The sequence below is a fragment of the Podarcis cretensis genome (assembly GCF_951804945.1).
Source record: "Podarcis cretensis genome assembly, chromosome: 3".
Classification (NCBI taxonomy): domain Eukaryota; kingdom Metazoa; phylum Chordata; class Lepidosauria; order Squamata; family Lacertidae; genus Podarcis; species Podarcis cretensis.
In genome coordinates this window covers 39,818,082-39,845,415 of record NC_137172.1, presented here as the reverse complement: position 1 = coordinate 39,845,415, position 27,334 = coordinate 39,818,082, and the positions used below count along the sequence as shown (strand labels likewise).

The 27,334-nt window shown below is 43.7% G+C and overlaps 1 protein-coding gene and 1 long non-coding RNA gene across 4 annotated transcripts in view; one reads left to right on the top strand and one right to left on the bottom strand.

Annotated features, from left to right (window-relative positions):
* Window positions 1-27,334, top strand: part of SLC29A1 (solute carrier family 29 member 1 (Augustine blood group)) — an 83,990-nt gene that overhangs the window by 26,531 nt on the left and 30,125 nt on the right. The window contains exon 1 of one of the 3 annotated variants that reach the window (XM_079969304.1): window positions 22,661-22,828. The exons of the other annotated variants lie outside the window; for them this stretch is intronic. The gene's annotated coding sequence lies outside the window, so the exon portion shown is untranslated. Of the gene's footprint in view, window positions 1-22,660; window positions 22,829-27,334 lie in introns of those variants that run through there. 3 annotated transcript variants of the gene reach the window in all.
* On the bottom strand, window positions 19,677-22,610 carry LOC307212265. The gene is made up of 2 exons (XR_013836918.1): window positions 22,226-22,610; window positions 19,677-20,267 (listed from the first exon to the last, which is right to left on the bottom strand). It is a non-coding gene; the product is annotated as an uncharacterized lncRNA (long non-coding RNA).

Below are 27,334 nucleotides of genomic sequence, written 5' to 3'. Positions count from 1 at the left end.
CAGGGTCTGATGGGTGGAGCTTAAAAAAAACAAAACAAAACCCAAGTAGCCGTTATCCACTTTTACAGTGGTGAAATGCCCTTACGCTTACTAAGTTAAAATGATTCCTTGCCCTCTTTTCAAGGGGCACCCCTGTTCACAAAAGTTGTAGAGAGATGTAAAACACAGAACATCATATTAGCAAAGCACCCCATCAAACCTGCTAATTTACAGGCCAGCAGCAATAAAAATAAAAAAGCACACAATAAAATGGACCAAACCTGGGCTGGTTAGAATGTCTTTAAGATCTTCTTGAAAACTGACAATGATGGGGCCATGGGGGCCCCTCCTTAGGAAGGGAGTTCCAAAGGTGCCAGTCCACCAATGAAAAGCCCTTGTTTCAGGTACCTACCAATCTAACTGCTCTTACTAGGCAGGGCACCCTCATACAGACTACAGCTCAGGCAGTGTTAGAAAATAGATATTAAAGCTAGGAGCTAAATAGCACCTTAAACCTAGGTTAAGGGTGCAACAACAGAATGTTTAGGCACACTTTTTTATAACAAAAATACAAAGCTGAAAATGAATGAACTGCAGCGAAAATATTATGTTCATTTTTCACATGGTCTAGTCCTTCCCCTGCCCACCTCCTGATCTTCTTAAGAGGGTCTCTTCTCCAGTTTTCAGAAAGTAGCTGGAAGTGGGGAGGCAGAAAAAAGTGCTCCTTTCCTTCCACTCTGAAGTTTTAATCTGAAATTTTAGGCGCAGTACTTCACCCACAGAGTGCAGAAACTGCTCGCGCTAATGAAACTCCCTGTCTTAAAATGCGCCGAGAACAATGGGAGTTTCGAGCACTTGAGCTCAGGCAGGTGTATTTGATCACAGGCCGGGGTAATAATTGTTCATTAAAATTGTTGAGGAAAGCCTTTGTGCCAGGCACTAGTAGGAATTCCCTCCCCCCCCCCCACCTCCCAGTTCTGCATCATTCTGACCACCTCCTGGCTATTTGCCTTGCAAGACTTGTGCCACCAGCGTGCCAAGCAAGCCCTTAGCCACACTTGGGAACAACAAGCACTGAAACTGTGGAGCCTGAGAGTTGAGAAAGAATAAGATGTTACAAAAAGATTGAGATTAATGCCTCCATGAGTCATAACACTCCTGGAACAAGCATTTCAATGCTGAGCTCTCTGATAGACTTACAACCTGCAAGTTGACTCTTAAACAACAGGGAAGGAGGATCCTTGTGTTCATTTTACACATAAAAGGACCAAAGACCATAGGTGGGGTTTCCACTTCTCTAGTCGCTCTAAAAAAAATGATGCTAAGTAAGAGAAGGTGTAAAGAAAGCATCTCCTGCCAACCTAGCAGTTTGAAAGCATGCCAGTGCAAGTAGATAAATAGGGTTGTTGTTTTTTAACCTTTACCAAAGAAAGCAACATATTTGCTGCTCACAAAGCTTAGGCCAGGGGTCAGCAAACTTTTTCAGCCGGGGGCCGGTCCACTGTCCCTCAGACCTTGGGGGGGGGCAGACTATATTTTTTTGGGGGAAATAAATGAATTCCTATGCCCCACAAATAACCCAGAGGTGCATTTTAAATAAAAGCACACATTCTACCTATATAAAAACACGCTGATTCCCGGACTGTCCACGGGCCAGATTTAGAAGGCGATGGGGCAGGATCCGGCCCCCGGGCCTTAGTTTGTTTACCCATGGCTTAGGCTATGTCAGGCATAGGCAACCTTGGCCTTCCAGATGTTTTGGGACCACAATTCCCATAATCCCTGACCACTGGTCCTGTTAGCTAGGGATCATGGGAATTGTAGTCACAAAACATCTGGAGGGCCGAGGTTGCCTATGCCTGGGCTATGTCAACACCAGCACGTTTGAAATGTTTCATCCATTCTTTTTCATTTCTTAGTTCCAGCCCCACACTGAAATAGCCCTGGATTTGCACCACTGTTCTCATGCATGCACACATTAGGTGTAGGCCATGTTTGGATGACATGCTAGATCATAAAACATGACTTACTCATAGTTTTCTGTATATAGCTCAAGCTCTCTCACTTAGCCTTTGCATGATCAGATACAGAAAAAGTGCATACTTAGTGCAAATTTAAAGGAAACTAAACCCCTTACATGAGAGAATGGGACAATTACGGTATTTTTAAAAAAATAAATAAATGACAAATTGGGGGGGGGGGTGCTTTTGCCATGCATTCTCTCCAGTATGCCTTGCATCTTTAAGCCAGTGCAGAATCTGTACATTGATCCCTTGCCCATGCTTATTTCTTAAATGAAAGGTGCCAAAGTTCAGCTCTGCCTCAGAGTCCCACCCCACTAACCTTGATTCATTTATCTCTAATTACAGATAGGTGTGAGCAAGTTGTGTTGATACAGTCATAATAGAAACCAAGGCACTCTAGACATGCTCTGTCATAGTCTAGCTGACAATGCACTCTGTTTATTTGTTTCCACCCTGACCCTCTCTTTGTTGCTGAGATTATCTGCTCATTCCTACTACATGTGCTGCAAGTGGCACAGACAATGGGAGTTTGTTGCACTCCTGCACTTGGATAAAGCCTGGTGTTGCACAGCTCTCCATTCCCTAATTTGTGGCAAAACCACATTACAGCACAGTACAGTGGTACCTCTAGTTACAAACTTAATTTGTTCTGGAGTTCTGTTCTTAACCTGAACCTGTTCTTAACTAGAGGCGCGCTTTCGCTAATGGGGCCTCTTGCTGCCGCTGCGCCGTTGGCACATGATTTCCGTTCTCACCCTGGGGCAAAGTTCTCAACTTGAGGTAACTCTTCCAGGTTAGCAGAGTTTGTAACCTGAGGTGTTTGTAACTCGAAGTACCACTGTATTTATTATATTATATTACTATTATTAATGGATACTGTGGTGTACACCAGAGGAACTCAGTCTTCTACTTGGTTGTCCGCTTGCCAAAAAGGTTGTTGGTTGCTGATCTAGATACTATTTCAGTTGGGGACCTGATACTTTATACCTTCAAAAGTTCTATTTAAGCCCCAACAGCTGCATCCAAACCCAAAGGCCTCTTAACTTCATTTTTAGTAGCAATGGAGACCTCCATTTTTCCAGATGTGCCCCGAAGCAAAGTGCTGGGCCCTCTTCCTTAACCTGAATGGACCCCTACTAAGTACTCACTGACCTCTTTACAGGGTCCAGGAGAAAAGGGGCAAAAGCTTCTTCTTTTCCAGCTGCTACAGAAAGTTGGTTCTGTTGGGCGTGGCTGGCCCACATTGCCTTCATATAACAGGGTGGGGATAGAGCTTAGCCTTGGGGCCAGAGAGGCAGAAAAGGATGGGCTGTTAGGAAGGGAAGGGCTTTCTTGGGTTTTAAATGTACGGATCCTCTCCTGTGCTCTTTGGGGCTTGGTGCATCAGCAGAAACCTTTGATTTTAGGGATAAAAAAGCTATGTGAAGAATGACTGTCAGCTGGGGCATATACTGTTGCCTCCCCCTGTCTCCCTCTTAAATTCAGAGGTTGCACTCTGTACCTTAACCAAGGCAGAGGCTCCCACCTTCTGATGGAAGGGTGGGTGGAAACCAAATATACTTCGTCCTTTGCATCAGTGAGGCAGGTGGTCCTTCCCCTTCACGCACCCCTCATTATTGGACAAACCATCAAGCACTGGTAAATACAAGCCCAGTAACTAGAGGCTTCTGTTATTGCAGATACTCAAGTTAATCACAACTAAACCAGCATTAAGATCAAACCTAGAACACAGATTGCACAGATGTTGCAGGGAGGGGCTGGTTTTTAAAGATGGAGCAGTAAACTCCTGATTCAGCAAGGCTTTCTATCCTTTTGTGTTCTTTGAATGGAGAGCTGTTCTTTAATCTTGGATGACCTGATAAAGAGGGGAACTCCATCTATCACACAGGAAATGTTGACAGTTGTGCGAGTCTACTTCTTTTAACAGATATCTGAGATTAGTTTTTGGAAAACATCATTCGAAGACTGTGCTGACTTGGTTGCCTTCCAAACCACCTGATCTAGCTCTCGTGTACTATGCTACAAGTCCATAAAAACTTATGCAATAATACATTTGTTGATCTTTAAGGTGCCACAAGACTCTCTGTTGTTCTTTTCCTGCAAGAGATTAGCACTCTGGAACCGGCTGACATAAGAAGTGGCAGAAACTTATTGTATTTCTGTCTCTTGCAACATAAATTAAGTCTAGGCTTGGCACGCTTGTTGTTGCAACCAACCAAAGTAGCCACTTTTCCTTGTAAATTATATGGAAATTTTCTTTGCAAAGTTACTCCTGCTGACTCCTCATTTCCTGGTAAGCATCTGTCCTTGTTTTCCTGTGGTTTGTCATCTGAGCAGACAAATATTGGGAGAAGAAGCAGTGGATGTACAAGAATGTCAGGTTGTTTCGGGAGGTGGATTAAGAAACTTGCTAAGGTTGCAGTTCTGCCCTCACCGACCTGAGAGTAAATCCCATTGACCTCAGTTGGGTGTGCTTCTGAGTAGACATAGGATTGAACTACTAAGATCAGGCATCCCCAACCTGCAACCCTCCAGATGTTTTGGCCTACAACTCCCATGATCCCTAGCTAACAGGACCAGTGGTCAGGGATGATGGGAATTGTAGTCCAGAACATCTGGAGGGCCAAAGGTTGGGGATGCCTGACTAAGATGGTATGGAATGTTTTGCAATATATTACTTTGGGAAGACCATGCTACAGTGATAATGGAAATGCTTCTCAGATAATAATTGCTGGGGCAAGAAGCCCAGCTACTTAATGCTCGCGGAGAATGCCAGGGTATTCTAGCTAATGTGAAAATACTGCTTTGCTTATCTGAAAAGTCCCTTTTGCTGTTGGCAGTGGAAACTGAATTATGCTTTTTAGTCTGCTGTTTGGTCATTGCTTGCGCACTGTTTAAAGGGCAGCCAGGAACATTTTCAAGAGGTGTCAGCAAATCAAGAGATAGTGCCAGTTCTGTTGTACAAAGTATGTGTTTACGTAAAGCCTTCCAGTCTTTCTGGAACCTTAGTTTATAGCCCCAATGGCCTTCCAACTATCATGCAAATATTTCTGGAACAGGATACCAGATGGTTGGCTAGCTCCAGCCCTCTCCCATGGTGGTACTTGATGGAAAGTCCCTTAACCAGTAATGCTTTCTGCAGAATCTAGTTTATAATTTGTTTATAAAATCATTTATATACCTCTATATCATAAAGTATCACAGGGATGGCTGTTAGTATCACCCCTTTGGAACTTAGCAGAGGCTGTCAAGGCCGCTTGTTGGACCGCTGTGCTCCAGATAATTTCAGTGATTGAGTTAGGTTCAGGTGGTCCTTAAAGGATCCTAGGCCCAAGTTGTTCAGGGCTTTGTATATCAACGCAACACCCTTGAACCTGGCCCGGTAGCATATGGGCAGCCGATACAGGTGTTTCACCTGAGGTTCACATCCTGTCATTCATCTGCCCCACACTGCTTTCTGCACTAACTGGAGTTTCTGGACCAGGCCCGAGGGCAGCCCCACAAGGAGTACATTGTAGTAATCTAGTCTCAAGGTTACCCATGTATGGACTACTCTGGACAAATTATCCTGATCCAGATACAGCTGTACCTGGCATACCACATGAAACTGGTAAAAGGTAGACTTGGCCACAAGAGAGAGGAAAGTATTTTGGTTATTATAGACTGCAGTATCCCTTAGCAAGGTTTTATTAGTTGTGGTTGTTATGTGCTGACCATAGCTGTCAATGTTTCCCTTTTTTAAAGGGAAATTCCCTTATTCTGAATACACAGGAAAAGGGAAAAGTTGACAGCTATGGTGCTGACATATTGTCGTTTTGCTGACATATGCTACTACACCCCTAAAGTACATATGCAGCGCAAATGTAAACTAGTTTAATTGCAAGACTTGTCATGTTCTCTTGTTCTATCCCTCCTACCCTGAACATAATAGTTGAGGGAAGGAAGGATTTTGCTTCCTTTGGGGCTTTAGATGGAACAATTGTGACTTGCAGCAAAGTGTTGCAGCATAGCCTCAGCTCTGAGGAGCAGTTTTCTTCTTCATGGTGCCTGTTGGCCATTCTCCAGGATACTTCATTTCTTTCTCTCTTTTTCAGGTTTCCCCCCAAGCTGAAACTCAACATACCCTGGGTGAGCATATGCATTTGTGAGGGGAGGTTGTGGGGAGGGTGCCCCCTTTGGTTTTTCCTTGTACCACTGGAAACCTTGGAAATCAGCTGAGCATGTTGATGCCTTCCTGTTGTTTCATTTTTGCTCCAATCCTGTCAGCACTCCACCACCTGTTTGCTATTAAAGGGACTTGTTTGTGGTGCAGGAGTGCCTTTAGGCCATACCCGAACCATGAATATAAACCAGTTTAGCTCTCCTGGATCCTTCCAACTGATCTGCGGCGCTACAAATTATGAGCATTTTGTCCTCTATTCCTGCAGTTCCCTCAGAAATGGATATGTAGCTTAACTTTGAGAGATGTCCTTCTTGGGGCCTACCCTAAACCTATGCAATAACTAAAGAGAGTTTATATTCACTAAGAGAATTGAAAGCAGCTTTCATAATGAGGTGAGAATAACATTTTCTCCCACTACCTTGTTTGAGTTCAAGTGGTCTAGGGTTTCAGCAAAGTTGATTTCACCAGCACGACCCTGATGCTGCATAGCCAACATCTTGGGTTGGTTCCCCCAGATTTCAGTGCTAAGTGTCAAAAGAATTAACATTTCTGTTTATCCAACCAGATGATTATAGAATACACCCAATTCAGTACTTGGCTATCCCTGCCTCTTGTCACGTTCAAACTGACCACACCTTCAGCAACTTGGCACAGAAATTGGTATGAGTAGGATTTGCCTGCTGGGTCACATGCAGAGAGGATTGCTGGCATGTTGGCCTCAACGCATAGTTTCTCAACCAAGATGATCAATGTAAACAAAGGTAAAATAGGGGTTGCATCATAAACAAGCTATGCACGTGAAATATTTTCAGTTCTTTTTAAAAATGAGGCAATGAACTCAAAGTAGATGTCATGAGACTGAAGTAATCATGGAAGCAAAATGCCCAAGAATGTAAGATGAGCCCTATTGGATCATATCAGTGGTCCATCTTTTATGTCTTTTTACCTGTGATTTTAGTCATCTTTTGAGTGCTTTCAAATGCCCTTTTTAAACTTTTTCTTTATTTTTGTAAACTACTTAAGTGGATTTTTTTTACAGTCAAGTGGTTTATAAATATTGTAAAATAAATAAATAGGCAGGAGAACAGAAGACAGCTGGGGACCATGAGAACACTCTTCAAATACTCAAAAGGGTTGTCATATAGAAGAGAGCAACAAATTGTTCTCTGCTTCTTCAGAGGGCAGAACTACATCCAATGGGGTTAAAATACAGGAGCACAGATTTCAGTTGAACATTAGGAGAAACTGCTTTGTGATAAGAACATCCAACCAAAGAACTAATTACTTTGTTGGAGTGGCAAGGTTCTCTTTGACGTGGGGAGGTATATTCAAACAGAGACTGAGCAGCTGCCTGTGGTGAATTACTCTCAACCCCACCCCAAGAGCATTTGAAAATTGCTGAGGTTCCAGGTGCACTACTTAATGATTTTTCTGTTTAGCAACTGCAATATTCTCTGCTAGGAACTAATATATGTAATAAAAAAAGGAATTCAAATGTTAATACAATAAGAAAAAGAAGCAATAAATATACAATTAAAAATCAACATTGGTGTCTTAATGCAATGGATGGGCCTGTTGTGTTAAATGAAATTCTCAAAGTTTAGTGTAACTCTGAGTCATTCCTGACTGTGGGTAGAACTCTACATTTGGCCCTATTGAAATGCATTCAGTCAGTTTGGGCCCAGTTCTCCAATCTGTTAAGGTCATCTTGAATCCCGATTCTGTCTTCTGCAGAATTTGCTACTCCTCGTCTGGCCTACATTTTGCCAGCTTTTCTGCAATAATATCATGGGAGACTTTGTGAAAAGCTTTACTATATTCAAGATATACTATGCCCACAGCATTTCCCTGATCCACCAACCTTGTAACTCCATCAAAGAAAGAAATGAGATTTATCTGGCATCACTAGTTTTGGAGAAAGCCATGCTTGGTCTTAGTAATCACAGCATCCTCTTTTATATGCTCACAAACCAACTGTTTAATTATTTGTTTTAGGACCTTTCCTGGTATTGACATCAAGCTGACCAGTCAGTAGTTACCTTGGTCTTTCTTTTCCCTTCTTTTTGAAGAAGGGGACAACATTTGCCCACCTCCAGTCTGCAGGAACCTCACCCATTCTCCAAGAATTCTCAAATGTTATAGACAGAGGCTCTGAAATTACACCTGCAAATTCTTTAGTACCCTTGGGTACAGCTCATCGGGCCCTGGAGATCTGAACTCATTTAAAGTAGCTAGGTGCTCCTTTGCCACCTCTTTTCTTGAGCTTCCTCCTTGCATCATTTGTTGTGTTACCATCAGGTTGGGCACTGCTCTGCTCTATTTCCTATGGTTAATTAAGCTAGACTGCCTCTATAAAGCCCCCTTCAAAGTCTATGGGCTCATCAACACTTTCACTTGACTGTATTTTGATTGCATTGTGTACCAATTAATTTCCCTGGGTCCAAGAGCCTTTCTCATGGTTATGTGGCTGTGCCTTGCAAAAATCCATTCTTACCAGCTGAATTGGATCTTACCAGATGTGCAGAATATCTGAAGAGAGATTTTACTTAGCTGAGCTTCAATTCAGCAGGTAAGATTGGATTTTCACAAGGCAAGAGTTGTGGAACAATGATAAAAGCTCTTGGAGCAGGGGGACTTAACCAGTTTGCAAAACGATCAAAATATGGGTCAAGTAAAAGGTTGGAGGAGCCCCAAGCTTCTGTGAAGTACTTCCTTTTCTCTGTCCCAAATCATGATTTGATGAGCCTGAGTTCTAGTATTATGAGGGAAGGAGGAAAACTTCAGTCAACACAATGTGCAATTTTACAAACCTCCCTTAGTCACCTTTCGTCAAGACATTACGTTGCCTCCTTCCCCCAAACCAGAAGTCCTACTTTCCAGTTCTCTCTGGCAGGAAGGGAGTGAATTACAAACAGCAAGAGGATGTGTGGCAACCAGCGATTCATTTTTAATGAGTAAATGTTTAGGTCTATACCTTTTACAGCCTAAAAATAGAGACTGGGAGTGTGTGTGATTTTGTATTTCCTTCTTTGCCTTTCCAAAGAAAATAATTGGGGGGGGGGGGGAATTTCAGTGTTGAGCAGGGATTTAGTCTCCACGAGTCCTAACCTCACATTCTACTCACTATATACCACAGGAAGGGTCCCTGCAGATCATCTAGTCCAACCCCCTGCAATGCAGAAATATGCAGCTGTCTGTCAGGGGATCACAGCAGCAACCTTGGCTTTATCAGCACCCTGCTCTAACCAAGAGGGTGTGGGGTGTCACTAAACACCTTTGTTGGGGGTAGATAAGGCCTGCAGCGCTGTGGTCTAAACCATTGAGCCTCTTGGGCTTGCCAATCAGAAGGTTGGCGGTTCGAATCCCCACGACAGGGTGAGCTCCCATTGCTCGGTCCCTGCTCCTGTCAACTGAGCAGTTCAAAAGCACGCCAAAAGTGCAAGTTGATAAATAGGTACCGCTCTGGCAGGAATGTAAACGCCATTTCTGTGCGCTGCTCTGGTTTCGGTGTTCTGTTGTGCCAGAAGTGGCTTAGTCATGCTGGCCACATGACCTGGAAAAACTGTCTGCGGACAAACGCCAGCTCCCTCGGCCTGTAAAGCAAGATGAGCACCACAACCCCAGAGTCATCTGCAACTGGACTTAACCATCAGGGGTCCTTTACCTTTTTAAGGCCTGTGGTCTGGCTACCCATGGAACTGATTGTTAGTTTCATCCAGCAAGGCTCCTATTTCCAGAGCCAGGTATGTTCAGGTTAAAAGAATAATCAATTTTCTGCTGGTGTCATGCATAGCTCTAACTGCTATCGAAGTTAAAATTCAAAGTCTGTTTGCAGCTGTCCAACTTGCTAAGTCTTCTGGTGATTACAACCTTTTGGGAACATGTAGTGAGCCAGCCTTGTTGACCTGAATGGAAGGTGTGCCAAATGTGTTGGAAGGCAGCCAATATTTATAAATGGCTGATAAAGCTAGAAGTGGTACACATACACAGCAATCAGTGCTAAATAGCAAGTTTGGAAAGGGCAAAGAGATTTTACACCTTGAATGAAGCAAGTGGATGTCCAGAGGGGTTTTTGCTGTCAATTCAGTTCCCTGGGAAAAGGGATTTGATTGTGGGAATTGTAGTTCTGTGAGGGGAATATGGGTCTCCTAGTGACTCTCAGCACCCTTAACAAACTACAGTGTCCAGAGTTCTTTGGTGGAAGCTATGACTATTTAAAATGATATATTTGTGCTTTAAATGTGAATGTAGCCCATGTCAGGTCATTGGTGTGTCAGCAGTTGGACTGCAAGTCACTTTGACCATCTGGAGAGGTGGGATAAGAATTGTCTAAACAGCCCAGTATTTTTGCCTATGACGGTGGCTCTCTAAGATCCAAAGCAAGCGCCTTTCCCAGCCCGGCTTCATGAGGCACTTTGAAGATGCTAGGAATACAACCGTAGGCCTTTTCAGACAAGGCATATGTTCCACCAACAAGCTGGGCTATTCATCCCATTTTATGTGACACTTTTGGACCAGATGGTCTTCAAAGCGTCCAGTGATGCAGAATAAAATCTTCTGCACAGCAGTTTAAGGTTGTTTGCAAAAGGTTATCTGTCATAATACAGCCCACCAGTGGCGTACGTGTGTGTGTGTTTGGAATAAACCACCAGCATGGGCCAAACACATGTAATGACTTGCCTTCATTTTGGCAAGTCTTGCCTTCAAATTCTACATACAGAGGTATAACAGCAGAGGCAGCATTTCTAGTAGTTAATTTCCAACGGTGGTTGTACCTGTAGTAGGGCCTCCAAGCTTGCATCTCAGTAATTGCGTGAGAGTGAATGAAGAGAGGGGAGAAGAAGCTTCCTCAAGAGAGGGAGGGAGGATACAGGAAAACAAGGTATTTCCCCCTGGCTTCAGAAGGGGCCTGGAGAAGTCACTCTGCCATAAAAGGCAACTTTTCCCCACAGAGAAAGCCTGGACATACTGATTTTCTAACTGCTACTTTAAAAACATGAGGGTTTGTTTTATTTTAGTAGCCATGGTCCTCCTCTCTGGGTGATACTCAGAGTCTCTTACAGCACAGATAGGTCCCCAACTGAGGCTGGTTCCCATAATAGCTGCTCACGATGCCTATGCTTCCTTCTCTCCCACTCCTACTTCCATGCTTGGAAGAGCTTCCCTTCTCTCTTTTAAGAATATCTGTGACTCTCTTGAGCAATGGCTTTCCTGACCACACCACCCCCAGCCTCACTGTACCTGCTATTCCACCACCATCACAACAGGGCTACTCCACCCTGTTTGAGTTCCCATTCAGTAGCCTCTCCCACAACCCTGTCTTGCTTGCCTCTTGCACACAATGTGCCTCTGGGCAATAATTGCACCACTTTTCCATTTAGTGCAGTGGCTTGTTTCTCACGGGTGCATGAGCCGCATCACTAGAACGATGGTTCCCCAACCTTTGTTCATGAGAAAAACACGCTTGCACAATCTATTCTCTGATCCTGGGTGACTCCATGGTATGTATTACACTTAGCTATGATCTACTGCGGTCAACCAGCCTTTCTCGGTGTTGTCACACAAGGAAGCTGTTGATGCTGCAAGAAGGTCCATTCAGGAGCGTGGGGCCAAGAGACACTCTAATCTTCCTACCTTTCTCCCCATTTTAATTGTTCTATGGAATTGTACATTTTATATGATGATATCCTTCTAAGTCACTCATTCCGGCGGTGTGAAGCAATACATGCACGATTGATCGAATTACTTATTTAATTATTTTGTTTAGGAATCATTTCCCATGAGGCATCCCAAAGCGATTTGCAATATACCGTAATAACACGTATAAAACAAAAATATAGAAACAGTTTAAAACAGCAAAAGCACATACGTGGAATCAATTCAAATCCAAGACACATTCCAACTGGGATAAAGATTTTAGAAGGCTCATTGAAAGACAAATGTCTTTAGCAAGTGCTGAAAATTCAGCAGATGGCGCCTGCCTGACATGCAATGGGAAGGAATTTAGGCCTGATTCTGACACTGTAAAGAAAGGACCTCATGGTATCTGCAGGATGCCCTCTCCTGCAGAATGCAGTGATCAGTTGGGGATGTAGGTTATGAGGCAGCCTTCTAGATATCCTGGCCCCAAGCTGTGTAGGGCTTTGCACACCAATACCTTGAATGTAGCTCAGTAGCTATCTGGCAGTCAGTGTGATTTTTCAGTAGCAGTGCAGAGAGAAGAAACACCCTGGTGCATCTGCAGCTTCACAACCAAATGCCTTCATCTGCCCCAGCTGCAACAAAACATGTCTCTCTACAGCCACAGCAGGTGCTGTAACCTTCCAACAGCTTGGCCTCACCCCCCAAAGGTTCACTCCTCCATTGTCTCCCAGGACAGACGGATGCCCATGATAGTGATATTCCATGCCACTTAGAAGTTGAGCCTCCACATTGACTACAACTTCCTGTTATCTGGGATATTCTTGCTGGTGCTGTCTTTCAAATAGCAGTGAAATTCCCAACCATCTCCTAACCATCAGATGACCATTTAGCCCACAATCTGCATAACAAAGGAATGATAAGCCAGAAGCTTAACATATTACTTCCTGACCTTAGGCTATCTCTTCCTAGCTCCTCACCTCCCTCCCTGTTCTGGTCAGGTGTCTTGTTTGCTTATGCCCTGCTTAGGCTACCACCAAACAAAATCCAGCCTGGTCATCTTAACTGGTGGTGTGTTCTGTGTCAATTCCTGCTTCTGAAGAGTTGCCTTGTGACACCTGAAGGCTGTTTTATGACATAAGATTTCATGGACTAGAGTCTACTTCATTGGATGCATGGAATGTTATCTAAAATTGGTAGGTGTGTGTGTGTGCATATATCCCATTCACATGTGTGGCATGGAGACATTAGCAGTGAGGTCAAATTATTATTATTATTATTATTATTATTATTATTATTTTATTAATACCCCACACATCTGGCTGGGTTTCCCCAGCCACTCTGGGCAGCTCCCAGCAGAACACTAAAAACAGAATAAAACTTCAAACATTAAAAACTTCTATAAACAGGGCTGCTTTCACATGTCTTCTAAAAGTCAGATAGTTGTTTATTTCCTTGACATCTGGTGGGAGGGCGTTCCACAGGGCAGGTGCCACTACCAAGAAGGCCCCCTGCCTGCTTCCCTGTAACCTCACTTCTCACAGTGAGGGAACCACCAAAAGGCCCTTGGTGCTGGACCTCAATGTTCGGGCTGAACAATGGGTGTGGAGATGCTCCTTCAGGTATACTGGGTTGAGGCCAGGAAAAGGAAATGCACGAAATATGAACTCTGATAATTGTGTACAAAGCAGTATTAATGATAACACAAACTTTCTGGCAAACTTTCTGCTTTCTGGCATTGTTCAGCTACTTACCGTAACTCCCATACAGGGAAACCCATTGTTTTGATTCAGGCCACATGTGATAGAACGTAACTTTATAATTTCATGCTAATTTCTCTCTGAACTTCCTTCTTTTCACTGAAATGACAGCAGTTCAGTTGATGGTCTCATAGTGATTTTGAAATACACCTGCTTTTTATGTCATATTGGTACCCACTTACTTTTTTGTGTTGTGACTGAATTGTTTGTCTTATACATAGAATATAGATAGGTATTACTGGCAGATGATAGCATATACTGTATTGGAAGATGATCAGGTTCGATTAATTTTGGTGTTGTGGCTGACATTGTTAGGCCCTATAGCAGTACTGGCTGAGTGGGCTTGATATCTTGTGGCAGGATCTGGTCCCTCAGTTTGTATTTTGTGTTATGTGCAAATAATAGAACTTAGTTTGGGTGGAGTAAGAAAGATGATAGTTTTCAGGTCTCAGGATGACAGTAATGATATTTTTGTCTGACTTGCAGCAGTGGCGCTAGTCATTATTTAAACCATTCTGTAAATCAGCCTTCCCTGGAGGTCTCTCTCTGTTGCTGAAAAAAGCTTTTGCCAAGATAGAATCCAGTCCACTAAATTTATCTGTTGCCTAAACAAAGTAGAATGCTTTGTCTGTTCCAGGCAGCTATAAATTAGACAGGACACAGCAGGCTCTTCTTCAGCCCCCCTAATGCATAAACATTCAAGCATATTCTTGAACTGGAGGGTGGATGGCCTGCTTTGAGGAAAGTTTGGAATAATTATCTGGTGCCCAAGACAATAGGCAGAAGAAAAGAATCTGTGCAATATATAGCCTGGCTCACTTGCTTGAGTCACTTCCACAATTTGCTTCACCCAATTGCATAGGTTGATATCTGAGGTACTAGTGGGTAGGAGTTGGATGAAAAAGCCTTTAAGTCTTTTTCAGACTGGGAGAGGGCAAGAATGGGAAACCTGTGACCTTCCAGATTTTACTGGATTCCAGCTCTCAAAATCTCTTGACCATTAACCATGCTGACTGGGGCTAATGGGAGATGGAGATATGGAGGGTTATAGGTTTGCTACCCTTGCAACAAATGGCTTGTTTCAGTTTTCTAGCCTGAATTTGAAAGGCATTCTGCAGACTTGTGGCATGCTGCATCCTTTTCCGTTCCGTTGATGATGGTGCTGGGAGCCAATGTGGGTTTCTGCCAGATTTTTGGCAGTGTTTTTGCATCCCACTCTCAGGGGTGTCCATACTTGATCCTATGCCTTCCCCCCTCACTTTGATAATTGATATGTTCATCCATGGACTTGGCATTAGGATGAATGCTGCTAAGAAAACTAATCTTTTAGTTTTGCATCCCTCTTAAGGTTTTGGCTGCTAGTTTAGTGCCGTGTGAATGGATGGTGGGTTGCTCAGCCTGAAATAGACCCGGTATTTTAGTCCTGTGTGTGTCGTGAACAGGGTGGGGAGAAAAGCCATGAATCCCAGCCATTATGTTGGCTGGCATTCCTCCAAGAATAATTATTGGTCAAATTCAGTGTCAATCATGGCCACAAACAGCTCTGCCTTGGTATTTTACTTTTAATTGGTGCAAGTGATGGTATTTTAGCACATAGAACATTTTGTCCTGCGTTTTGGCTTCAACCACACTCCCTCTAAATTGGGACCAGCTGCAATGCTGTAAGTCTTGCATTGGCCCCTAGGCTGAATAAGAGAGGGACAGATGTCTCCGAAATATAGATGAAAGGGAGCAGATGGCAACTGAAAATAGCTCAGTGGGAAGCTGTGCCTTTGTAAAAATGGATGAGTGCTGTGTCTATATGAGGCAGGTCTCTTGCCGCCAAAGTTTCTGTGCACCAGACATTCAGAATAATTTTGTGCTACATTGCATGCACACACAAGTCCTCCAATCATGCTCTTGTGGGCTGAGAGTGAACCAGCTTCACAGTTGTGTTGGAAGTAAAAGAGCAGAATGCATGTATCACTCCACTCGTGCAAGACCAAGTATCTCATACTCTGCAAACTATAGAATTTTGCAAGAGTGTACCTGCATCACCATGATTGCTACACGTTCTGATTGCAATGATAATGAGTAAGATAATAGGTGACTTTGAAGGAGAGCCACAGGATGGTACAAAGAACTCTTCGCTGCCAACATGGTGGCTGTAGTAAATCCAGATTCAGAGAATGAGAATTGCCCAAGCTGCTTTGTTCTACCTGAAATGATTACTATGAATTACCTGTGGGTGGAATTCAACTAATGAGTACCATCAACAGAAGCCCACACAAAGACTTCCACTTGCACATGGCAGGGGCAATCATTCCATATGACAAGCTGAAATGGCCAACAGAAGATTGACTTATTCCTTATATGTCACCATCTGCAATGGCACTATATTGCACATGGTCTAAATACTTGCTTGGGATCCATGGAACTTGCAGATATGGAAAAGGAAAAAAGGATAATAAATTGTTGGAGGCTTAGGCTTCACTTGCATACCCACATTCCTTGAAGTAAGTCCCACTGAATGAGTAAACATGGGTAGGATTATGCTGTTGGGCTGGAGACAGACAACAGGATTTTTGAGAGTCAAAATCTGTTTGCTAGAAGGACCACTGTGTTGTTTACTATCTTCCCACTTTGGTTTCTGGCAAACAGGTTAGGCATTTTTTTGGTATTGTTTCAAAAGCCTGCAAAATCCATTTGACCAGAAGCAATAATTGAACTCAACCACAAAAAAAACCCTGTGTGAGCACAATGGGGAGTAATGCCTCTCTTAGCTCACCTTCTGCAACGCTCTTAAAATGTTTACAAACTTAGTTTGATTTATTACTGTTAATGTGTGACTCATGGCTATTTATGTGTGATTCATCACTGTTTGGCCATTATTCCATCATCCCTTCAGAGGAGCAGCCAAAGAGCAACCACAGTCACTCTAAATTTGTTTGTCAGTGGTCATGCAGTTCCTTATGTTTTCTTTATAGCTTTTTAAAGAGCTGTTGACATGCAAGGGTTAAGATGTAGCTGCAGGTTAGAAGCTGGTGCACTGTCTTCCTTTCTGGGAGGTGGTAGCACTGGAAAAGCCAGCCTGATGCAGTGAATAAAGTGTTGGGCTTGGATTGGAAGGCCTGAGTTCATATCTCATTCCCCACGTAGCTCAAAGGGGGCCTTTGGTGGCCTTAGCTGACACAGCCGAACTTTGTTGTGAGGATAAAATGAGAGATCTCATTGGAGGAAGGGCAGGCCAAATAAAGCAAAACTGCCTCCACTATCTGGGATTAGCACCTCCCTGCAAACTGCGCCACCACTGGATTGATTGAATGCTTGCTTTTGCCAGTATGTTTGTTACTGAAAGACCTACATTGGCTCCCAGCACGTTTCTGAGCACAATTTAAAGTGTTGGTGCTGACCTTTAAAACCCTAAACGGCCTCAGCCCAGTATACCTGAAGTTGCATCTCCACCCCCATCGTTCTGCCCAGACATTGAGGTCCAGCACCGAGAGCCTTCTGTTGGTTCCCTCACTGCAAGAAGTGAGGTTACAGGGAAGCAGGCAGGGGGCCTTCTTGGTAGTGGCACCTGCCCTGTGGAACGCCCTCCCATCAGATGTCAAAGAGATAAACAACTCCCAGATATTTAGAAGACACTTGAAGGCAGTCCTGTTTAGGGAAGTTTTTCCTGTCTGACATTTTAATGCATTTTTAATCTTTGTTGGAAGCCACCCAGAGTGGCTGGGGAAACCCAGCCAGATGGGCAGGGTGCAAATAATAAATTATTATTATTATTATTACTTGATAATTGGATGCAGGACTGCACCGGTGAGATAATATTGGGGTACTTAAGTGAACTGCCATTTTGCTGGTCATGCTGGGGCAAGCTTGTTCCTTTTTTTCCCTTTCTTTTTTTGCAAAGTGTTACTTTGTAAGTCACAGCTAAAAGTTATTTCTCTCTTGGCACGTTATCTCCTACCTCTACAAATTCAGGAATCAACCCTTGCTGCTACTAAAACCTACCTAAACTGACTCAGTCCATCTCTTGCAAACAGGTACACATGAGCAGTGGAATGCATGCACCATTCACAGCAGGGCACCTTCATCACGGCTGTTTAACAAAAGTGCTCTGGGTGACTATCATTCTACATGACCATGATTTAAAGGGCCAAGTTCATAGCACTCTTTGCAGCTGAGATAGGGGGTGGGGGGTCAATGCACAGAGGAGCTGCTTGCTTTTCATGTTATTAACATTCCTCAAAGTTTCCCACAATCAGGATACTTTATTATGAAGAATACTTCATTATTATTTTATTGCTGCTTCCTATATAGAATCTCCATGGGGATAGGAAATCCTACTTTCCTGCCATTGTGTCAGGAGTAATTCTCTTCCATTCTTGTGCTAACCTCCCCCTCCATCATTGTTTGCTCATTGTCTTGCTGTTCTAAGGAGGGTTTATGCATCTCATTCACCAATGCGCCTTGACCACTCTTTCCAAGCTGAAACTGTTTGACTTGGATTTATCATCTGCCCAATAATAAATGTTGGAAATGTAATGAAGCTGAAGGTACCTTCTTTCACCTTTGGTGGACCTGCCCAAGGATTAAGGCCTTCTGGGAAATGATTTATAATGAAATTAAGAAGGTACTTAAGTGTACTTTTCACAAGAAACCGGAGGCATTTCTCCTGGGCATGGTCGGCCAATTGGTGTTAAGGAGGGATAAGACTTTTTTTATGTACGCCACTACAGCAGCAAGGATCCTTTTAGCAAAGTATTGGAAGACACAAGAACTACCCACACTGGAAGAATGGCAGACAAAAGTGATTGACTTTATGGGACTGGCAGAAATGACCGGCAGAATCCGCGACCAAGAGAAAGAGACAGTGGAGGAAGATTGGAAGAAGTTTAAAGTATATCTTAAGAACTGTTGTAAAATAGAGGACTGATAAAATGTCAAGGGGAAGGGAGATGCAGAATTGCAGCTAAAACTGTTTGATGATTTAAGGTAAGATTGAGAATGATAATGAGCTTAAACTTAATTGGCAAAAAGAGTTGTTGAAAAACTGTAAAATAAGGATGCAAAAAGGGTGAGGTATGGGGAAGTCCGAGAAAAGAGGCTTATGAAAATGAGGTTAAGAAATGATATCTTTGTATGTGTTTGTATTTGTTGATGTTTGTGTGTTGCTGTTGCTGTTGTTGTTTTGTGTTAAAAATTGGAAAATTAATAAAAATTATTATAAAAAAAAATGAAACTGTTTGACTTGGCTTGCCTAGTGATTTAATCCATCGATTGTGACTGTAGCAAGTACTTCAACAAGCTGGCTGCCAATTCACTTCCTGGCTAAGTTCAAGGTACTGATACTGGTGTATAAAGACATATACAGCTTGGGACCAGGATACCTGAAAAAGTGTCTTTTATATACCCAATTAATCACTGCACTCTGCATTGCAGCTGGTTATTCCTGCCTAAGAAGAAACATTGTGCAGCGGCATAGCAACCCTTCTGGTGCCTGGGGCAGACCAAAGTTGTTGAGCTTTTTATGGGAAATCAAAATTGTTGAGAAAGCTCCCCTGCTGCCCAGAAACAAAACTCCTGACGCACAGCAGGGAACATAAGACAGACCCCTGTGCCGTCCTATAGACCGCCCCTGCCCATGGCTACCTATGCTACTGCATTGTGAGTGCAGAATAACTTTCCCATGTGACCAACCTCATGGCCTTACTTTGCCTCAAAGAGCATCCTTTGCTGCAATGGGAAGCTCTGTGAACTAGGGGCAAGTCCCCAACCTGGGTCCCCATCAAGTTCCTTCCTCTCCTCCACCCTTGGGACAAAAGGGGTCTTGTTTGCTTTTATTCTTTGATTAGCACACAGCCATCAGAGCCTGAGACTGACCCTGGGAAAATGTCCTCAAGCTGAGCCAAGGGAGCCTTACAACTTCCATTTGCAAACTTAATTCACTGCTCTGGGGGAGATGGAAATGTTACTGCCACTCCATTCCTTGAAATGCAGGCGAGTAGCTTTCCTTTTTGGACAACATTTTGGGTTAGTTCCCACCCCTGTTATAGAGCTTTGTAGGTCAAAATGAACACCCTAAACTGTGTCCAGAAGGCAGTCTGGAGCTAGTGCAAATCCTAAAGCTGAAGTCCATATTGTTTTATTTAAATAGCAATGTTTTTCACCATCCAAATAGTAGCGGAGTTCTAAGAGCCATATTGGAAAAAACGAAACTTCATACGGTTGCTAGCCAGCCTTTGCCCCATCTCTCTTCTCTTCTCACAAGCCTTCTCTTTCTTCCTAGTTTCTCTTCCTCTTCACCTCAACAAAGTTCCTTATTCCTCCTGCCTCCTTTCAAAGCCTCTTGTTGTATTTCCTTTCCCTTTGATTAAGATCGGTATTTGCTGCTGCCTTCCATCTGCAAACAATATGATTACATTCTCACCACCACCTATTCATATTATGTTTCCTTTGAATTGTAATGAATGGGGTGAAATGACAATGTAATTTATGTAATTTTGCCACAGCAGCCAGAGAGATGTAGGGTTTAGTGGAAGCTGAACTGCAAGAGGATGGAGATAGTATTGCATGCAGTCAATACAGGGTGGGATGGAAAATGATGCCTTCAGACATCCCTTGTCCTCCACCACTGTCCTCTTAGCTTTCAGCCCACAGTTCTTTGGAACATCAAATGCCACAGTTCTTCCATACTGAGCCTTCCTTGCTAGAACTTTGCTAGGAAAAGGTGGGTGTGATCCAAGACATTTAACAGTTCCATGAAGGAATTCAGTCATTTTCCCTCACCAGTAATTCTAAAAGCTCCCGTTAAATATCTACATGCTACATAACTATTAAAAACACAGGTTTTTAATAGAGGGGGGAAATATTGCAACTCTACAGCAACTCCCTCCAGGTGTTGTTGGAGTCCAATGCCCATCTGCTTCTGCAAGGATACCAGTTGTCAGGGATGATGGGAGTTGTAGACTAACATCTGGAGGGCACCACATTGGCTTACCCCAGTGGTTTAACATGCTTTTTTTTTACCATTTTCATGACTCTGCAAAACATACTTTTAACGCACTTCTCAGTGCCTTGGAGCCAAGCAGTGGTTTGACAACACACAGCAAGTCTGTCTTAACTTTTCAACACAGCAAGACATAGACTCCCTATTTCTCCCTGGAGTTGAAAGAGGGTGTTTTGTGTGTTCGGATTACAGCAGTAGGCTTGGACTGTATCTATGACGTACTTAAATTAGAATCAAATTCTCCCCAAGGAAAGCAGTATCTGTGTTCAGAATGAACTTTGAACTTCTTTTTCCTTGAGCAAAATATTTTTGCAGTATTTTGGAATATTTTGGCAGGAATTGGGGCAATTCAGGCCAAGGAAGGGGGAACTTAGGTCAGGGTGGTTGGTGAAATGGAATTGGGAGGAGTCATGGCTTCTTCTGTATTATCGTTTTAATAAAACGTTTATAGCCAGGTCCTAAGCACATTTTTGCTTGAGAATTTAAGACACATTGATTTCAGTGTAGTTGGTGTCTAGATTGTGTGTGTTTAGGATTGCAGCTTTAATTTGCAAAGTGCTGTGCCTGCTTAACACATTTAAGACGTGTGTCTCCCTTCCTCAAATAATTTTGGGAACTGTAGTTTGCTAAGGGTGCTAGCTCTGTGGGGGGGGACTACTGTTCCCCAGATTATCTGGGGGTAGCAATGTGCTTTAAGTGTGTAGTGTATGTGTGCAGCCTTTGTTAAAAAAGAGAAAGAGTTTACTAAAGCTCTGCCATGGGTTTATGGAAGGAATGGAACCACACTGGCTCTCAGATGGAACAGGGATGTCTGTATGTCTGAAGCCTTTCCCTAATGTGGGAGGGAGGACAAAGCTTTTTTTCTGTCAAGGCCTGTATTCCTTTGGGGGCTGCATGCTGGTGGAACTGGTAGCAGGTGGGGCCAGTGCCAAAAATGGGCAACACTGCCCCTTTTCTCTCTTTCTGTTCTCTCCATCCTCCCAGCAAGCTGCTTTGCATTTCAGTTTCCAGCTTTCCCCTTATCCTCCCTCTTGGTTCCCCCCACCCACATGACATTTAGCCAGGGGCCTCATATCACCCTTAGACTGCAAGTTACTAACCCCTGCCCGAAACACCCCTTCCCCTTTGTGGTCGCATTACTCAGATACTTTGAGATGTTAAAAAAAAAACCAGCATGCCAATGGAAAGGGAAGCAATTGATAAAAGAAGAAGTGAAAAAGTGAACAGTTTTTGTATTTCTTCTGCCAGCTCCTAAATGTCAGCAAAAAGGAAAAAAAGTGGCAAAAAGATAAAAGAGAGGGGCATTGATAAATTTCATTAGAAAGCTTACTTTGTAGTTTCAGGGCTGTTGGTCCTCCTCTGGCCAGCCATAGTTCTAATGCAACCTCTCTTGCACACTCTCTAAAGTTCTGAAGTGTTGTGGAGGGCAGTCACCATACAAGGGGATGGGGGCATAGCTCATTGGTAGAACACATGGGATTTGCATGCAGAAAGCTTCAGATTTAACCCCTGGTTTCCTCAGTTTTAAAGAAGAATGTCTGTTAGCACAGCTGCCACCTGGAAAGCCAGGTTGGGAAGACACCGACTAACTCTAGTGGCCAGATTTAGTATATGGCAGCTTAGTCAACCCAGAATAGCTACTTCCACCTTTACCTGTTAGCATACTTACATTCACCAGCAGTGCTTGGAATCCCATACACACCAATTCCATCCATTTTACAAGCTGGTTAAAGATTGCCTAATCTGCAATAAGCAAGCTTGATCTGCATTAAGTAAGCTTGAGTGAATATCCTTACGTTCAGTCTCATGGTGATTCCTCTTAGCAACTCAGTAGAAAAGATGTTGTGTAACACCCAGCCTTATCACTGTTTTCACTAGGTGGCCTTCTTAGAAAGAGGCCCTTGCTGATGGCAAACTGCTAATCAGCAGGTGGTTTGGCTTAGATACCGCACATGTGCGTGTGTTTGACTCATTCCTGGACCACTGATAGTCTACTGGAACTCTTTATCACATGAGCGTTAAAGGATTTATAGAACTGGTGAACTAGCCTGTGCTCTAAGTAAGTCTCTTTTCAACGTTACCTTAAGATTTGTAGGGGGCAAGGGCACGTATGCCTAAACCTGCCTATTCTTTCCAGCTGAAGGATCTGGAACTTGAAGCGTCGATTTGGCCAACTGGTCCGTTTCCATAATGCTGAAAAGAAGCAGGACAGGGGACTTGGCTGCAGCTTCTGCTGGGTGGAGGCCCCAGGGTTTGCTTGGATGCTGAGAAGGTATCATTACTGATGTAATTAATTACAGCCACTGAGCTGCTCTGTGCAGATATTCCCTGTGATGGATGTCCGTGTATATATATGCTAGAGGCTCGAGAGAAAGGCACAAACAGCCCATTAGTCTTGTGGATATTGGCAACACATTGGCTGCTGCAGTTCCAAGGGAGTCTGGCATTTTGCTGCGATGGGGCCCTTTGGAGGATCTGCAGGGCAGAATCCTAACTTGGATTTTGCTTCGAATGCTGCCTTGGGGGTGGGGAGTGTATAACTGAGAGTTTGGATTTGCTGTCCTTTAGAGGAGCGTAATCTCCAGTGAGCCTTAGGTTTACAACATTATTATAGAGAAATAAATTTAGATTCCTAAAAGATCAACCTAGCAAGGGCAGCATCCTCAAGTAGTGTTTATAAATGGGCCTGGAGGTAATTACTCATGCAAACTAACCCAGTTCTGCCATCAAAAGATATAACCTAATGGGGGCAGCAGGTGTGGTAATTATATTTTATCTAGTGCCATCACTGTGTGTACATAACCCAAAGAGACAAATGTTTTCCCTATTGAGTTTGCAATGTAAATTCATTTCTTTTTTAAATTAAGATGGGTCCTAACTATTCCACATTTTCTTGTACAGTGCAGGTTTTGACATGAACATATTTAACCCTGGATAGTGTAGTATGGACCATCTAGTCGCAATACTCCATCCTGGATTTTATTTCCAAGACTTGATCCTTATTGCCCTTTTGTTCTTTCTCTTGTGGCCGGTGTCAAAGCCAGACTGGATCCAGCAAATGCAGTGCTATTGGATGAAAACTGGGGCTTCGTAGCACTTGTATTCTTGCCTTTAGCTCCTTGTATTGCAATCTCAACATCTACGGAGGCAGGAGGGTAAGGGTGGAAGATGAGCACAACAGTGCTTATTAAAGACACCTACAATTTGACCCAATTTCACCACCTTTCCTTGTGAACAATGACAAACAGAAGGAAACTTCCTCCATACTCCTTTGGGGTGGTGGGAAAAGCTCAAGGCACATCCGAACCTTTGGGGAACTTGCACCACAGCTTTTCAACAAGGCCAGATGGCAACTGTGAGATAAGACAGTGGTTAGGTGAATCCGGATGCATTTTGAACTGGAGCAGTCATCATCAGGGGAGTATGAGAAACAAATGTTGATACAGCCATTTGGTAGAGTGATGAATGCTTATGTCTCTTTGAACCTTGAGCATGTGGAAACTAAGGAAGTTTGTGGTGTACACAGACCAAGTCTGATTTTCATGAAATGTGGGAGAGTGGGCAGCCTTCAGTGTGAAACAGAAAAATATATACGTTTGTTTACAAACTACAGTGCACCTGGAGTAAAGTACTTCCAGTCCATCCCTTTTTCACTCCTACTGTGTTTATTCTAAGGAACTGGGGAATGTTACACTCCAGTCTCGTGGTCCCCTGCTTACACAGGGACATCAAAGGAGGAAGATGTGCCTGACCTCTGGAGCAAAGAAAAGCTTATCAGCTTAAAAACAGGGGGAAGGAAGGAAGGGGGAAGAGATTTCGGCATCCTTTTGAACTCCAAACAAAGCATTTGCCATTCAGAATGTGTAAAAAATTCTGGGTATTGTGTAGTTGCGTAAAGGAGGGCTGAATAGCAGAAATAATTGACTCAAGTTAAATATCTGCTTGATCTGCTCTGAGCTGACAATGAAATAAGAGAGCAGCCGCTGTGTTTGTGCATGGTACTGGGTCCCCCCAAAATGTGGCCTCCCTGTTAGAAGGTTAACTGCAGAATTAGCCTTAACAGCACAATCCTAGGCATGTCTGCTCAGATGTAAGTCTCATTGGTCTCATGTGCGCTTACTACCAGATAAGTGTGTATGGGATTGCAGCCTAAAGCTGTGAGACCAGGTATAAGGTTGTTGTGTGGATATACTGAGCCCTGAACAACTTTGGCCCAGGATACCTAAAGGACCACCTGAGCCCTTATATCACAGTTTGATCTTCGGAAGGAGCACTGCTAGTTGTCCTTTGTTGGGCATTTAGCATCACTGGTCCTACCCAAGCTGTGGAACACTCTTCCAGCAGAGATTTGGCAGGCATCCTTGTTTTGGACTTCCAGCATCTCTTAAAGGCTTTTTATGCCAACAGGCCTATGTAGTTCCATAAAGCACATCATTTAGCTAAATCCTGTAATGATAATCCTGTACTGGTTTTAATGGTGTTTTATGTTTTATCAACGTGCACTGCCTTGATATGGTAATAGTGGTATAAGACCACTTCAATAAGTAAATAAGATAAAATAAAACTATACTATACTATATGAATCAAATCCTACTTAGATTTATTGGGTACCTGCAGTTTTCTGGCAGTAATTCCTGTTTAGTGTTTTTCAGTCACAGGAGCTGCCACAGGTTTGTTGACTTCGGGGAAAGGAGAAGACAATAGCTTCCTTTTGGGGTGTAACAAAGACTGCCACAAAGCAAATTCTAACTCTCAGAATGCAGAATAAAATTTAGAACTGATCTGCTGTGCACAATTACAGGGTTTTGCGGGTTTTCTTTAGAAAGCATGTCCATGGAAACTGGCCACAGCAAACGGATATAGTTCATATTGCCATTCTGATTCCTTTTACCACATCCCTAAATTCATTCCAAAGAAAGCAGTGTTGTGTTGATTTGGAGGCGATGTCAGAACAAGGGCAAAAACTGAAAGGAAGCAATGTTGAAACAAGGAAAATATTACTTAGGCACTCTTCTCTTACCAGCAATGCTGCAGAGAACAAGTAAGTCATTGAGCACAGATCAGTATAGGAAAAAGCTCACCTGCTCTCAGTACCCTCTGTTTAGTTCCCTCTAACTCCTTTGGCCCCTTCCCTTGCTTGGAGCAGTCATCCCCCATCCCTCTTCCATCAAGTTAAGTTCCTCCTTTTAACACATTCTTTTGCAAACCTTTCCCTGTTGACTGAATCTAATTTTGCCAGCCAAGTCTGCTAAACCATTCCTTCGTCTATGCTAATCTTTTTTCTAATTTCTGGTTCCCCCGCCTCCACTGTCTTACTGAAGTTTTGCTACATGTTACACATGGATGAGTAAACCTCCAAGAGATGCTTTCGTAAAGAAAAGTAGCAGGGCCAGCCCTGCCGTTAGGCAGAATGAGGTGGGAGGTGCTGGAAGGCACAGAGCGGCTGCAAAGAGTTGGAGAACAGAACTGTGTGCGCCCCATATGACCAGCTCTGCACCCGCTAAGCTAGCTTGCTGCTCTCAGGTGAGACACGGTTGGTTATTTGGTCTAAACCACTGAGCCTCTTGGGCTTGCAGATCGGAAGGTTGGCAGCTCGAATTTGCGCAACGGGGTGAGCTGTTGCTCTGTCCCAGCTTCTGCCAACCTAGCAGTTCTAAAGCATACAAGTGCAAGTAGATAAATGGGTATCCCTGTGGCAGGAAGGTAAACGGCATTACTGTGCACTCTGGTTTCCATCACGGTGTTCCGTTGCATCAGAAGCAGTTTAGTCATGCTGGCCACATGACCCAGAAAGCTGGACAAACACCGGTTCCCTCGGCCTGAAAAATGAGATGAGCACCACACCCCATAGTCACCTTTGACTAGACTTAACCATCCAGGGGTCCTTTACATTTTAGCTTTACTGGAGGATGCCAGTGTTGACATAAGAGTCCCTGAAAAGTAGCTTCTGGAAGGTGAGATAGAGAAAGAGAGGCAGAGGTGGGGGAGGGAAAATATATAATGCTTTCCTTGCTACCCATGTTTTAACTCAATACTACTCATGTATCCAGTGCTTTCGCCTTTGTGGAATTCTAGATGTGTCCTTGCTGGGCTTTTTTTCAGCCAGAACTCACTTTCGGCACCTCTCTGCTGGGCGCCGTTGCCATTATAAGCGAACAAGGGAGGCGTTCATTGTGAGTTCTGGCACCTCTTTTTCTAGAAATACAGCACTGTAATAGGGCAAACACACAGCTGAAATCCCACTGGGGATTGGGCGGGGGAGGGGGTTTGGAGCAGAAAAATTGGTGGTGGGGAAAAAATTAATTATGTAGAGACACGTACAAAAGTTTCTCTGCTTAAAATTGCCTAACCCCCAAGCCACTTTTCTTTCCTGAAGGTTTGCCTTCAGGGATTTGTTATTCATGTTAGTATATGCATATTTAGGGACGCAGGTGGCGCTTTAGGGACGCAGGTGGCGCTGTGGGTTAAAGCCTCAGCGCCTAGGACTTGCCGATCGAAAGGTCGGCGGTTCGAATCCCTGCGGCGGGGTGCGCTCCCGCTGCTCGGTCCCAGCGCCTGCCAACCTAGCAGTTCGAAAGCACCTCCGGGTGCAAGTAGATAAATAGGGACCGCTTACCAGCGGGAAGGTAAACGGCGTTTCCGTGTGCGGCTCTGGCTCGCCAGAGCAGCGATGTCACGCTGGCCACGTGACCCGGAAGTGTCTCCGGACAGCGCTGGCCCCTGGCCTCTTGAGTGAGATGGGCGCACAACCCCAGAGTCTGTCAAGACTGGCCCGTAC